The sequence below is a fragment of the Macaca fascicularis genome, chromosome 5 (genome assembly GCF_037993035.2).
Source record: "Macaca fascicularis isolate 582-1 chromosome 5, T2T-MFA8v1.1".
NCBI lineage: Eukaryota > Metazoa > Chordata > Mammalia > Primates > Cercopithecidae > Macaca > Macaca fascicularis.
In genome coordinates this window covers 48,286,863-48,299,858 of record NC_088379.1, presented here as the reverse complement: position 1 = coordinate 48,299,858, position 12,996 = coordinate 48,286,863, and the positions used below count along the sequence as shown (strand labels likewise).

The following is a 12,996-nucleotide window of genomic DNA, read 5'->3' as shown; positions in this document are numbered from 1 at the left end:
TCAAATAAATAAAGTGTACAATTAGAGCCTTTTTTATATTCCATTACTATAATAGACTTTTAGAACATTTTCATCACCCTCTGAAAGAAACCCTCTACCCATCAATAGTCACACCTATCTTTTGTCTCCTGGCCCTAGGCAACCACTTACCTGTTTTCTCTTTCTTAGATTTGTCTATTATGGACATTTCATATAAATGGAATCATATAATATGTGGCCTTTTGTGAGTGGCTTCTTTCAGTTAGCATAATGTTTTTAAGATTCATCCACGTCGTAGCATGTGTCAGTACTTTATTCCTTTTTGTGGCAGGGTAATATTCCATTGTGGATATACCACATTTTATTTATCCATTCATCAGTTGATGACATTTAGGTTGTTTCTGCCTTTTGACCATTACAAATAATGCTACTATGAACATTTGTATGCGTATTTTTATGTGGGTATGTTTTCATTTCTCTGGGATATATACCTGAGTGTGGAATTGCTGGGTCATGTTTAACCTTTGAGGAACTTGCAGACTTTTGATTAGTGATATATGGAAGCTGCTAAAATGTTAAGATGTTGTAAGCATGGCTGTTACTAATAACCAACCATATTTCCTATTTTTCAATCTTCCAGCCTAGAACATTCCATATTCTATTTCACACACGGTGACTCACTCACTACTGCTTTGCACCAGTGTGCCCACTTGAGTGCCTGTAAAGTACAAGCTCCAGATTGAAAAAGCTTCTAGATGGATCCTTTCCAAACTTGGTGTCTTTTCTACAAACTCTGTGCCTCAACAACCATTTCTAAGTGGTAAGGACATGTATAGTTCCTCTTTTCTAGGCCTTCTGTCCATTTTTATACATGAGTTAATACCTGCACTTTTTGTATTTTTTCTAAATCAAATATAAAAGTAGCAAAAACATCAGATTTTTTGAGACCCGAAAACATTTTTTACATATTACATTCTGTGCACAGAACATGCATGTTTATAAAGAATATAAACACATGTGAACAACTTTATGCCTGTGCACTTTATGTGCCTTATTTGTACTCTGTAGTCCCTTATTGTAAGGCTGAGATAATTTATCTTGTTACTGTCTTACCTATTTAGGGATTTTGAGCCCATTTGTTGAAGAATATCCTCCTACTTCCTGGCAATTGTAAATTATGTATACATTCATGGAGATGATAAGAGAGGTGTGCAATGCCAGCTCTTCTTTTTATATCATAGCACTATGTGTGCCTTTTCATATGCTGACTTTTTTTTGGAAGCATAGATGTCAGTTAGCCAACAAGTTTTCTAGACAACTCTGAGATTTACTCAGAACACATAGGGTTGGTTGGTGAGGGGAGAGTAAAATTGAGCAGAAATGGAAGACGTTTAAAAGAAAATGATTGAAATAGACTCATTTTGAGCCAGTCAACCAATGCCTACTGTTTAAGAATGAAAATATATAATGACATTTAGCATAATAAAGAAGTAAGTTACCAAATGGAAACTGTGGTATTAGATAAAGATGAAAGGCAGGTAGATAGAGTGAAAATTGGGGTACATTTTAGCTCTAGTTCTAATCATTAATTGCCTAGTTTTCTTGAATGCCGGTTAATTAGCCTTGGTAGACCCAGTTTTCTCATCTGAATTGAGTGAATTAGACTAAATGATTTGTAAGGATTTTTGGTGCTTTCATAATCCCAACACTTTATGAACTATAATGAACAAATTTATAGATTTTTGTTTTTTTTTTTGAGGTTATGCTTTCTTCCCTAACCTATCTGATAGAGACACTTTAGGTCTATTTTTGTTGAATTGTGGGGCAAGAATAAGGTCTCCACTGTCAGAACACTTTTCAGTTAATCTTTCTGTTTTGAAGTTGGTGTCTTTCATTCTCTTTCTTTGCCCATTTTTATCCTTTTCTCCTACTGACCTCAAGGACTTTCCTTCATTTCACTCAGACAAATCTCTTTCTGTCCACTCCTATGTCATATTAGTGGCTCTCATTATGCTTCCTTAACGTGTCTAGCATCCATTATTTTCACGTTAGCAATTTTCCAGGGTCACTACATCTTAGATCAGTGATTCTAATTCTGGGACCCTTTATAAAAACACAGATACCTTTTGAAGCTAAGTGTGATGGCTCATGCCTGTGTTCCCAGTGCTTTGGGAGGCCCAGGTGGGATGATGACCTGAGGCCAGGAGTTTTGAGACCAGCCTGGGCAACATAGCAAGACCCCATCTCTACAGAAAATTTAAAAATCAACCAAGTGTGATTGTTATACACCGTTAGTCCCAGATACTTGGGAGGCTAAGATGGGAGGATTGCTTGAGCCCAAGAGGTTGAGGTTGCAGTAAGCTATGATTGCGTCACTGCATTCCAGCCAGGGTGACAGAGCAAGACCCTGTCTCTTAAAAAGAAATACAGGCTGGGCGTGGTGGCTCATGCCTGTAATCCCAGCACTTTGGGAGGCCGAGGCAGGCTGATCATGAGGTCAGGAAATCGAGATCATCTTGGCTAACACGGTGAAACCCCCTCTCTACTAAAAATGCAAAAAATTAGCCAGGTGTGGTGTCACGTGCCTGTAGTCCCAGCTACTGGGGAGGCTAAGGCAGGAGAATTGCTTGAGCCTAGGAGGTGGAAGTTGCAGTGAACCGAAATTGTACCACTGCACTCCAGCCTGGGTGACAGAGTGAGACTCGATCTCAAAAAAAAAAAAAAAAAAAAAAAATAGAAATACAGATACTTTTTGAAACAAATTTGGGAGAAGGTTGTGATTCTTTGGCAGGTAGTTAAGGCCAGCACTAGTTTACCAGGACTGGAGCCTCAAAGTTCTCTTACTTCTCACTTCAATCCCTTCTTGCCTTAGACCTCATTATTACCCGGAACAGTTTCTTTTCTAAGGTCTTGGAAAGAGGATCTTCTTTTTATTTCAGGATTTTTTTTTCTTGTGTCTGTAAAAGAAATGTTTTGTCTTATTTATTTACAATTTTTATTATGGAAAATGAGAAACATATGCAGAAATAAACGGACTGGTATAACCAATCGCTTTGTATTCAGACACAGATTCAGTAATTATCAAGTCATACCCACATTGTTTATCTATACCCCACCAACTTTTCTCCCACTCCTGATATTTTAAAGCAAATTCTAGACATCATGTATCTTATTTGTAAGTATTTCAGTATGTATCCTTAAGACCCTTTAAAAAAATAATGATAAAGTTGCTATGAACACTCTTGTACATATCTTTGGGCATATCTGCGTACTTTTTTTTTCCTTGAGTATATACTCAGAAATATAATTTGCACTTCTGTATGTTCATATTATAAAAAATCATGAAGGGAATAAAAATAATTTAAAAATGAAAAAGAATTTGCAATATTGTTTTGGAATTAGCAGCACATTCTCTGAGCAATGTTTAGTCAAATTACTATATATATTATTATCTATTACTGTATAACAAACTATCCTGAAACTTAGTGGCTTAACACAATAACATTATTATCTCACAGTTGCTGTGAGTCAGTTTCTTTGGGGTGCAGCTTAACTGGGTGCTTTTGGCTCAGAGTCCTTTGTAAAGCAGCAATCCAAGTATCTTCTGGGGCTGCATTCATCCCGTGACTCAAGTAAAAGAGGCACAAAGGAGCAGCCTTCTGGGGTGCTTTCAAGCTCACTCATGTGATTATTGACAGGTCTCAGGTCCTTTCTGGCTGTTGGCCAGAGGCCAATTCCTTGACGCTTCCATAGGGCAGCTAACAACATGGGCAGCTGGTTGTTAGTTCAGAGCAAGGGAGAGAGGGCATCCAGATGGAAACCATGCTCTTTCTGTAACTTATTGTTAGAGTGAGAGCCCATCACACTTGCTGCATCCTTTTAAAAAAAATTATTGTGCTAAAGTGTGCAAAATGTAAACTGAACATTTTAACTATTTTAAGTGTACAATTCAGTGGCATTACATACATTTACATTGTTGTGCAATTATCACTATCATTTATCTCCAGAACTTTCTCATCTTCACAAAATGAAACTCTATACCCATTAAATAACTCCCCATCGTCGTCTTTGCCCAGCCCCTGACAGCCACCATTCTACTTTCCCAAGAGTTTGACCCCTCTAGGTACCTCATAAGTGGAATCATGCAGTTACAGTATTTATCCTTTTGTGACTGGCTTTTTTCACCCAGGATAATGTCTTCAAGGTCATTCATGTTATAGTATGTGTCAGAATTTCATTCTTTTTTTTTTTTTTTTTTGAGACGTAGTCTCACTCTGTTGCCCAGGCTGGAGTGCAGTGACGCTATCTCCGCTCACTGCAAGCTCTGCCACCTCCCAGGTTAACGCCATTCTCCTGCCTCAGCCTCCCTAGAAGCTGGGGCTACAGGCGCCCGCCACCACGCCTGGCTAATTTTTTTGTATTTTCAGTAGAGACAGGGTTTCACCGTGTTCGCCAGGATGGTCTCGATCTCCTGACCTCGTGATCCACCTGCCTCGGCCTCCCAAAGTGCTGGGATTACAGGCATGAGCCACCGTCATTCTTTTTTAAGACTGATAGTATTCCATTGTATTTACATGCCACATTTTGTTTATCCATCCATCCACTGATAGTTGAGTTCTTTCCACATTTTGGCTGTTGTGAATAATGATGCTAGGAACAAGGTATTCAGTTGAATTCTATTCCTAGAATCAAGCCTTTCAATTCAGTCTACACTAAAAGGGAGGTGAGGCCAGGCGCAGTGGCTCATGCCTGTAATTCCAGCAGTTTGGGAGATTGAGGCAGGTCCCCTGAGGTCAGGAGTTTGAGACCAGCCTGTCCAACATGGTGAAACCCTGTCTCTACTAAAAATACAAAAATTAGCCAGGAGTGATGGCGGGTGCCTGTAGTTCCAGCTACTCAGGAAGCTGAGGCAGGAGAATCGCTTGAACCCAGGAGGTAGAGGTTGCAGGGAGCTGAGATCACACCACCGCTTTCCAGCCTGGGCGACAGAGTGACACTGTGTCAAAAAAAAAAAAAAAGGGGGGGGGGTGAATAGTGAATACCTACAGGTATGAATACCAGAAAGTATGATCATAGGGGCTGCTCTCAGAGCTACCATACTGTTTAAGTTAGTCTTAATAATTGTTCTCTGTATAGTTATGCCACCAACTGGATATACAATTAAGTTCATTATCTTTCATATTAATAACTGTTCTAAAATGTAATTTTGTTTTATAATCATGTATAATAGTTTTATGGTTCCAAAGTCAAATTCTGTTTTCTCCTCCATGTAAGTAATCATATTCTAGAAACTTTTTTTTTTTGAGAAAAATATAAGCAAGCTACATATTCATATTTCTCCTTATATAAATGATAGGATACTATATACTTTTTTTTTTTACTTGATATATTCTGGGGATCACTCCTTATCTTTTTATAGCTATATAATAACCCATTGGGTGAATGTGCCATAGTTTATTTAACCAGTTCCCAATTGATGGGGACTTGGATTGCTTATAATCTTTTGCTAATATAAATGGTATAATATCAATGCATAACCTTGCGGATATACAAATCTTTTTATATCTTGCCATTGTATGTTTGGGACAAGTTCTTAGAAGTGGAATTGCCGGGCCAAAGGGTAAATGAGTATGCAGTGTTTGTTTGTTTGTTTGTTTGTTTGAAGACAGTCTCACTGTCACCCAGGCTGGAGTGCGGTGGCATGATCTCAGCTCACTGCAATTTCCACCTCCCAGGTTCAAGCAATTCTTGTTCCTCAGCCACCCGAGTAGCTGGGATGACAGGTGTGCACTACCATGCCTGGCTAATTTTTTTTTTTTTTTTTTTTGGAGACGGAGTCTTGCTCTTGTTGCCCAGGCTGGAGTGTAGTGGCTCAATCTTGGCTCACTGCAAGCTCCACCTCCCGGGTTCAAGCGATTCCTCTGCCTCAGCCTCCTGAGTAGCTGGGATTACAGGTGCCTGCCACGATAATTTTTTTTTTTTTTTTTGTACTTTTAGTAGAGACTACTAATTTTTGTACTTTTAGTAGAGACTGGGTTTTGCCATGTTGGCCAGGCTGGTCTGGAACTCCTGACCTCAGGTGATCTGCCCACCTCAGCCTCCCAAAGTGCTAGAATTAAAGGTCTGAGCCACTGCACCTGGCCTATTTTTTGTATTTTTTAGTAGAGACAGGGTTTTGCCATGTTGGCCAGTCTGGTGTGGAACTCCTGGCCTCAGGGATCTGCCTGCCTCAGCCTCCCAATGTGTTGGAATTACAGACGTGAGCTACCATGCCCGGCCTTGTGTTTTTTGGGTATTGCTAGATTTATCCTCATAAGAAATTGTACCTCTTTGTGTTCCCATCAGTAATGTATGAGAATGCCTATTTTTTCATACATAACCTTGTCAGCAGAATATGTTGTCAAATTTTGAGGGTTTTGTCAAATGGAATTTCATTGTAGTGTTAATTTCCCCCTCCTTATGGGTGATATTGAATATCTTTTTATATGGCTAAGAGGCATTTGCATTTCTTTTTATTTTTCCAATTGTCCATATTTTTAGCCCCCTTTTCTGTTTGTTGGTATTTTTTATTTTATAAGCTCTTTACACATTAGAAATATCAATCACTTGTCTCTGTTTTCTTTTTCCTAACAGCTAAACAGAGGTATTCTGTATTCTGCTTTCAACTGGCTTCATTTTTTCCTCATTCTTTTTCATTAATGTTACGTTTATTCTTCTGGATAAGTGATTGTTTGACTGCACTTGTACATGCGAGACCTATTTCATTATTTCTTCAAGTTCAACATGCTTTAGATAGAATGTGACTTTATCCACAAACCTGTGTTCCCTTTATCAAGTAATGGTATTGCCATTTTCCCAGATGAAAAATTGAAGTGACCTTTTTGACTTTATTTATTATTTATTCATTATTTATTCAACAAGTATTTGTTGAGTACCTATCAGGTTTCAAGTACGGGCTAGGAATTAGGTGGCAAATAGTATAATCCTAGCTCTCAGGGAATAGTCTAAGAGGGGAGTAGGTGTTCCACAAATACACAAACCATGTCTAAATATGTGGTTAAGAATTCCAAGAGAGAATGTAAAAGTGGGGACACATTATTACATTGGAGAGGTTGTGAGTTGCCTCTTTGAGAAAATGACACTTAAGCTAAGATTTGAAGGACGTTTAGGATTAGCTTGGTGGAAAAAAGTCAGTGTGGCAGTGGAAACAGTGTGTAGAAGGATCCTGAGGCAGAAACGAAGTTGGACTTGTAGGAAATGAAAAGACCAGTTTAGCTGGCATGCAGGGAGAAGGGGTGGAGGGGCCTGAGATATCCGATTGCTTTGTAAAGAGATCACTCTGACTGTGGCAGGGGTAATCCATTGGAGGGGGTCATGTAGAAGTCAGTCAGGAGCTGGTTAGCAGACCGTTGTAGTAATTGTGAAAGGTAATGATGCCTATTTGTTCAGTTATAAAATTCTTTCAGTTCTAATTCAGGAGTTTGTTCATTCCCTCTCTTGACTACTGGGATAGATTTTAAAAAATTGATCCCATACTGTCTTAGTCCCTGTTCCCCATCCAGTCTGCTTCAGAAGACAACTTTTAGAGTCAACAGTCTGTTCATATCACTTCCTTTCTCAAAAACTTATGGTGGTTCTATGATTGTGGAAGAATGAGGTCCCACCTGTTATTGAAGCTTTTATCATTTTCTTTAGGTTTCAAGATCTGCTCTCCTGAGACAACTTTCTTTGGGCAGCCAAGATGGGTACTTTTCTGCCTCTTTTCTTAGCTCATCTCCAATCTTCCATCATGACATCTGTACCTCTCTTCCCCACCAACCCCCACTATTCCCTGATCCTTCTTAAATCCCAAGATTAATTTTTTTAACTCAATATATACTCAATTTTCTTTTGCCATGTCAATTCTAAGATTTATCATAGTTTATGTTGAGAAATATTCGTGTATTTATTTGGAGTGCAAAGAAATTATATATATATGTATATTTGAGACATCACCCTGTCACCCAGGCTGGAGTGCAATGGTACAATCTTGGCTCACTGCAACCTCCGCCTCTCGGGTTCAAGCGATTCTCTTGCCTCAGCCTCCTGAGTAGCTGGGATTACAGACATGCGCCACCATGCTTGGTTAATTTTTGTATTTCTAGTAGAGACAGGGTTTCACCATGTTGGCCGGGCTGGTCTCAAACTCCTGACCTCAGGTGATCCGCCTGCCTCACCCTCCCAAAGTGCTGGGATTACAGGCATGAGCCACTATGCCCGGCCTATTTTTTATTTTTAAAACTGATAGGAACCCAGTAGATATATGTTGAATTGTATGAGATTAGGGAGCATTCCATGTGGTGGATCAGTCATTCAAATTTCTTATAAAAGAAGGAAGTCTCAAGTATAATTTTATAAATATTTTGAATAGAACTTTTGGGAGTAACCTCATTTAGAAACAGAAAAATGTTATTTGCTGTTTGAAGCAGCTTTTATAGTTCAGTGCACATCAAATAATGCTTATATTGTCTACATTGAGTTGACAAAAATGTGTTTATATGGCGATATTAGAGTTCTTATGACTTACTGGGGGTAATGGCATATTTAGGGCATTAAATATTTGATTGCCAGGTATCAGAAAATGGTCAATAAAATAATGTATATGTAAGTATTTGAATGCACCTCTGCTTTTATCTGAGATACCTTTGAACTCATTGTCCCCTTAGCTGACTTCTTAGTGTGTATCTGTCTAGAGTAAATGTAATAGTCTGCCTATTGACAAGGATTAGTTTACTTGATTCTCATATTTGATTTTGTTAATAGATCAGTGCCAGCCAGCATGTTTCTTTTGTAAAGAGAAGAGTACTAATATTATTATTTACTGCCTACAACTTGCAAAATGATTTCACGTACTCTCTTTTTAAAAATCCTTACAGGTTTCCTTCTGTCTCTCTCTTACTCAGTTTTTCCTTCTCTCCCTTCTTTCTTCCTCTCCTTTTCTTCCTATAAATGAGGTTAAGTGACTTTGTCTGGGTAACTATGGCTTAGTATTGTGTAACTGTACTACATACATTGTGTTGCCTTCTGATATGAAATATTTTCTCTGAAATTACATTGGAAATGGGGTTTTTACAGATTTGTTGTAGATATGACTTTACAGATATTAACCTAACTTTTAGTTTCTTTGGATCACCTCTTGAATTAAATAGTTGTTTTTGTCTCCTAATACATATTGATGCAATAAAAGGGTTGGGCGGTTATAATAATTTTGGTCCTATACTGAATTTTTGTTATCTGAAATACAGTAGAAACTAAACCTTTTAAACCCATTTAAAAGTCAGTTTTCTAAAGTCACATTTAACAGTTTTGGTGTTGCAATGTTAACTAATGAAAACTATTTCGGTTGTATTATTTTAAGGTAGAAGTATCTTAATGGAAATTTTAAATGAGCTTGCTTAAGATTAAGCACCTTGAGTCTAGTTTCTGGAATGTGATTTTAAGTTTTTTTAAAAAATTACTTTGAAACAGTAACTAGGGCAAGTACTTACAGGTAAGAGTGAAATTATTTGGTACAATAAGCTTCAATTATAATGCATTTAGTTTGCAGTGATGAAAGTTTTTTTTTTTTAACTTTAATTTTTTTGAGACAGGGTCTTGCTCTGTCACCAAGGCTGAAGTGCAGTGGTGCAATCATAGCTCACTGTAGCCTTGACCTTCTGGGCTAAAGCAATCCTCCCACCTCAGCCTCCCAAGTAACTGGGACTACAAACACACACTACCACGCCTGGCTAATATTTTAATTTTTTTTAGAGATGGGGTCTCACTATGTTGACCAGGCTGGTCTTGAACTCCTGGGCTCAAGTGATCCTCCCACCTCAGCCTCCCCAAGTACTGGGATTACAGGCCTGAGCCACTATGTCTAGCTGAAAGTTATTATTTTTAAAACTGAGAATCTATAAAAGCAAAAATATTCATTGTAGCTCATGGTTTGACAGGTCTATGAAAAGCTTAAAATATAAAATTGTCAGAAGTAAAATATTGCATTTCACATAGGATTTATGTAACTAGTAGTGAAGGTGAAAAAAACCTGATGAGGTGGGAGAAATGACCCAATGTCTCACTTTGCCCTCCCTGTGTCTTACTTCCCCTCTCATTTTAAGTTCTACATGAGTATTACAGCTTCAAATATAATCATGGCATTAATTCAGAAGCCTGATATATTAAAAAAATCTTTTATTTTTCTGTGATAACTGCATTTGTACTGTATTAGAACTTTCTACCACACTCTCCTTCTGAGACAGTACAGAGCTAGCTGGGTGAGTCACACCACGCCACAAATTCCTTAAGGTGGTAGGTGGTGTCTTATTCATCATTCGTGTCCCTCACTGCCTCGTGCAGTGCTTGATAGGCAGTCGGACTCTGTTCCTTTATTATACTATACCTGGTGTTAGGTTTCTAGAGCACTTAAATTTTTTTTTTTTTTTGCCTTTTTGCTTTACTCTAATAAATCTTCTAGTTAGCATTAATATCTAGCCTAAATATGATTTAAATGTATGTTAAAATTCTTAAGAAGAGTAGCAAATCTAGATTGGGAACTGGATCCGTAGACAATATTCAAAAGATACAATTCAGATGACCCTGAACACCACTAAACTGATCCAGGGGCCAAATACTCTCTCAAAATAGAGGAGGAGAAAGGAAAAGAGGCATGTAGGGATCCAGGAGAAGAAGGACGATTTATGTGGAGTGGAGGGAATTTTCATTTTAAACCACAGGTAGGGCTGTTGATCCTTGTTTACTTTGTCAGATTTTCCCTATAATAGAGAAACTGCTGAGTCAGAATTGTGCAACTGATTGAATTAGCACCTTGTTTAAATTGTTAACATCCATCTTTGAGAAGCATATATTTTAGATAAAAGATTTAAAAATCTTGGCCGAAACAAAGGATGGTCTCTTTCCTTTATGAAGGTGTTCATTGAACTTTAAATAGGAAGATATTAACAGAAGAGAATTGAATTTAGTCTTCAAGTAAGTATCTCTGTGATTTGTTGGTCACAGTCTGATTTCTTCCCCACCCCCCACCATTTTTTTACTTGTGATAAGACAAATTCTTATCTTTTCATGAAATGCTTAAAGCAAATTAAGTGTTAATTATGTTTATCCTTTTTGAGAGCTGTCTAGCTTTTTCGGTTCTGAGGTTCAGAATCAATATAAGAACATATTGAAATCATAATTGCATTTTATTTTCCAAACAACCATTGGAAGTAATTGCATTTTAATTTGAGAATTTTATCTCAAATAACTCCATATAACAGCTTATACTTTAAAATATAATCCAGAGGTACAGTATTTTTCAATTCATTTATTAGCTTTGTCAGTTTCCACATCTGTAAAGTTGCACATTTACTGAAATTATGGGCTGGTTTGGGTTAAAATGAAGTAACATGTGAAGCATCTAACTTAGTTGGTCACGCATAGTAGGCCCTCAGTAATTAGTTGTTGCTGCTTTTATTATGGGTATTTAATTAACTTGGATTTCTAGAGCACCATTTGTTAGGGTGCAGTGAACCAATTCTGAATTCTACCCTCCTATATTTGTTCCTTGTTTAGACTAAACCACTGTGGAGAATAAAGCCTATTTGTGGGGTGGGGTGGGGGTGGTGCCTACTGACTTTTGTATGCATGTTTTTTCAGAGTTACGGGATGTGTACTGGAATGTGAAGGATTCAGCTTTTTGGTGGCATGTTCTATATGGTCATCCATAGTGACCAAACTGATTTGGAATGTTGTTTTCTTACTGAGTTGGAAATGTGTTATTTTCTCTACAGAGGATGTTGATCTGAATAAACTGCTTATTATGCTTTATACATTTCTAGAGCGAGATGAACTGTCAATCAGTGTAAATCTCACCCAGCACAGTATTTTCTTTCACAAACATGGGGAGGAGGCAATACCAAGATAACCACTTTTTGGACAGAACCAAAAGCTGCTGTGTAACTTAGAGGGTGTGTGATAGCATCCAACTTTGGAGCCTGTCATGTCACTTTGGGAAATTGTGGCATGGAGGCTTACAGGAAAAAAAATCTTGTTTATTAACACCTGAATATGTTACTTATATAGCTTTTTTACAAGTCATCAGCTAGCTAGCTTCTCAAAGAGAGGCAAGAACCCATTTGCATAAAGATTGTGGCTATAGTCAGTCTTCTGGTAACAGGAGCTGTGAGCACCACTTTTTTGATGAAGTCTTTCCTGTTCCCTCTTCCACTCAGGTTGATGACTGTCTCCTTTGTACCTGGTTACAGCTTGAACATATTTAGGTAACTTCTCTCAAAGCCCTTGAAACATGCCACTGCCCATGTCTCCCTTCCAGCTTGTCTGTAAACTCCTTGATGGTAGCAGTTGTGTGTGAGTGCCACTGAGTATGGATTCCTGGAGCTTAGGTTGATCCCCAGTAAATGTTAAATGCAGGTCTCCCTGTGCCTGTGGAAATGCCTCAACATCAGTTGGTTCAATTATATCCTTCAGCTTAATCACTAACAAGTCGTTAATGAAAAGCCTCCGGAGATGCTATTCCCATTCTGTACTATCCTCATCATTCCCATTCTTATTTCTTCTTTGCCAATGCAAATTCTCTATTTCATTTTTTTTCTTTAAATACTTCTCTATGAAGTACTTCTCTAAGTACTTTTTAAAAGTATGCTTCATTTTAGGGCCAGACGTGGTGGCTCATGCCTGTAATCCAACACTTTGGGAGGCCAAGATGGGTGGATCACCTGAGGTCAGGAGTTTGAGACCAGCATGACCAACATGGTGAAACCCCATCTCTACTAAAAATACAAAATTAGTCAGGCGTGGTGGCGTGCACCTGTAATCCCAGCTACTCAGGAGGCTGAGGCAGGAGAATAGCTTGAACCCAGGAGGCAGAGGTTGCAGTAAGCTGAGACACTGCATAGCCTGGGGGACAGAGTGAGAATCCATCCCAAAAAATAAAAATAAACGTATGCTTCATTTTAGTTAGTTTATAATTAACATTGAGAA

The 12,996-nt window shown here is 38.1% G+C and overlaps 1 protein-coding gene across 25 annotated transcripts in view; it reads left to right on the top strand.

The window, feature by feature from the left end:
• Positions 1–12,996, top strand: part of FRYL (FRY like transcription coactivator) — a 286,610-nt gene that overhangs the window by 56,985 nt on the left and 216,629 nt on the right. For 7 of the 25 annotated variants that reach the window (XM_065544991.2, XM_074039747.1, XM_074039754.1 and 4 more), the window contains one exon: positions 620–799. The exons of the other annotated variants lie outside the window; for them this stretch is intronic. The gene's annotated coding sequence lies outside the window, so the exon portion shown is untranslated. The remainder of the gene's footprint in view (positions 1–619; positions 800–12,996) is intronic. 25 annotated transcript variants of the gene reach the window in all.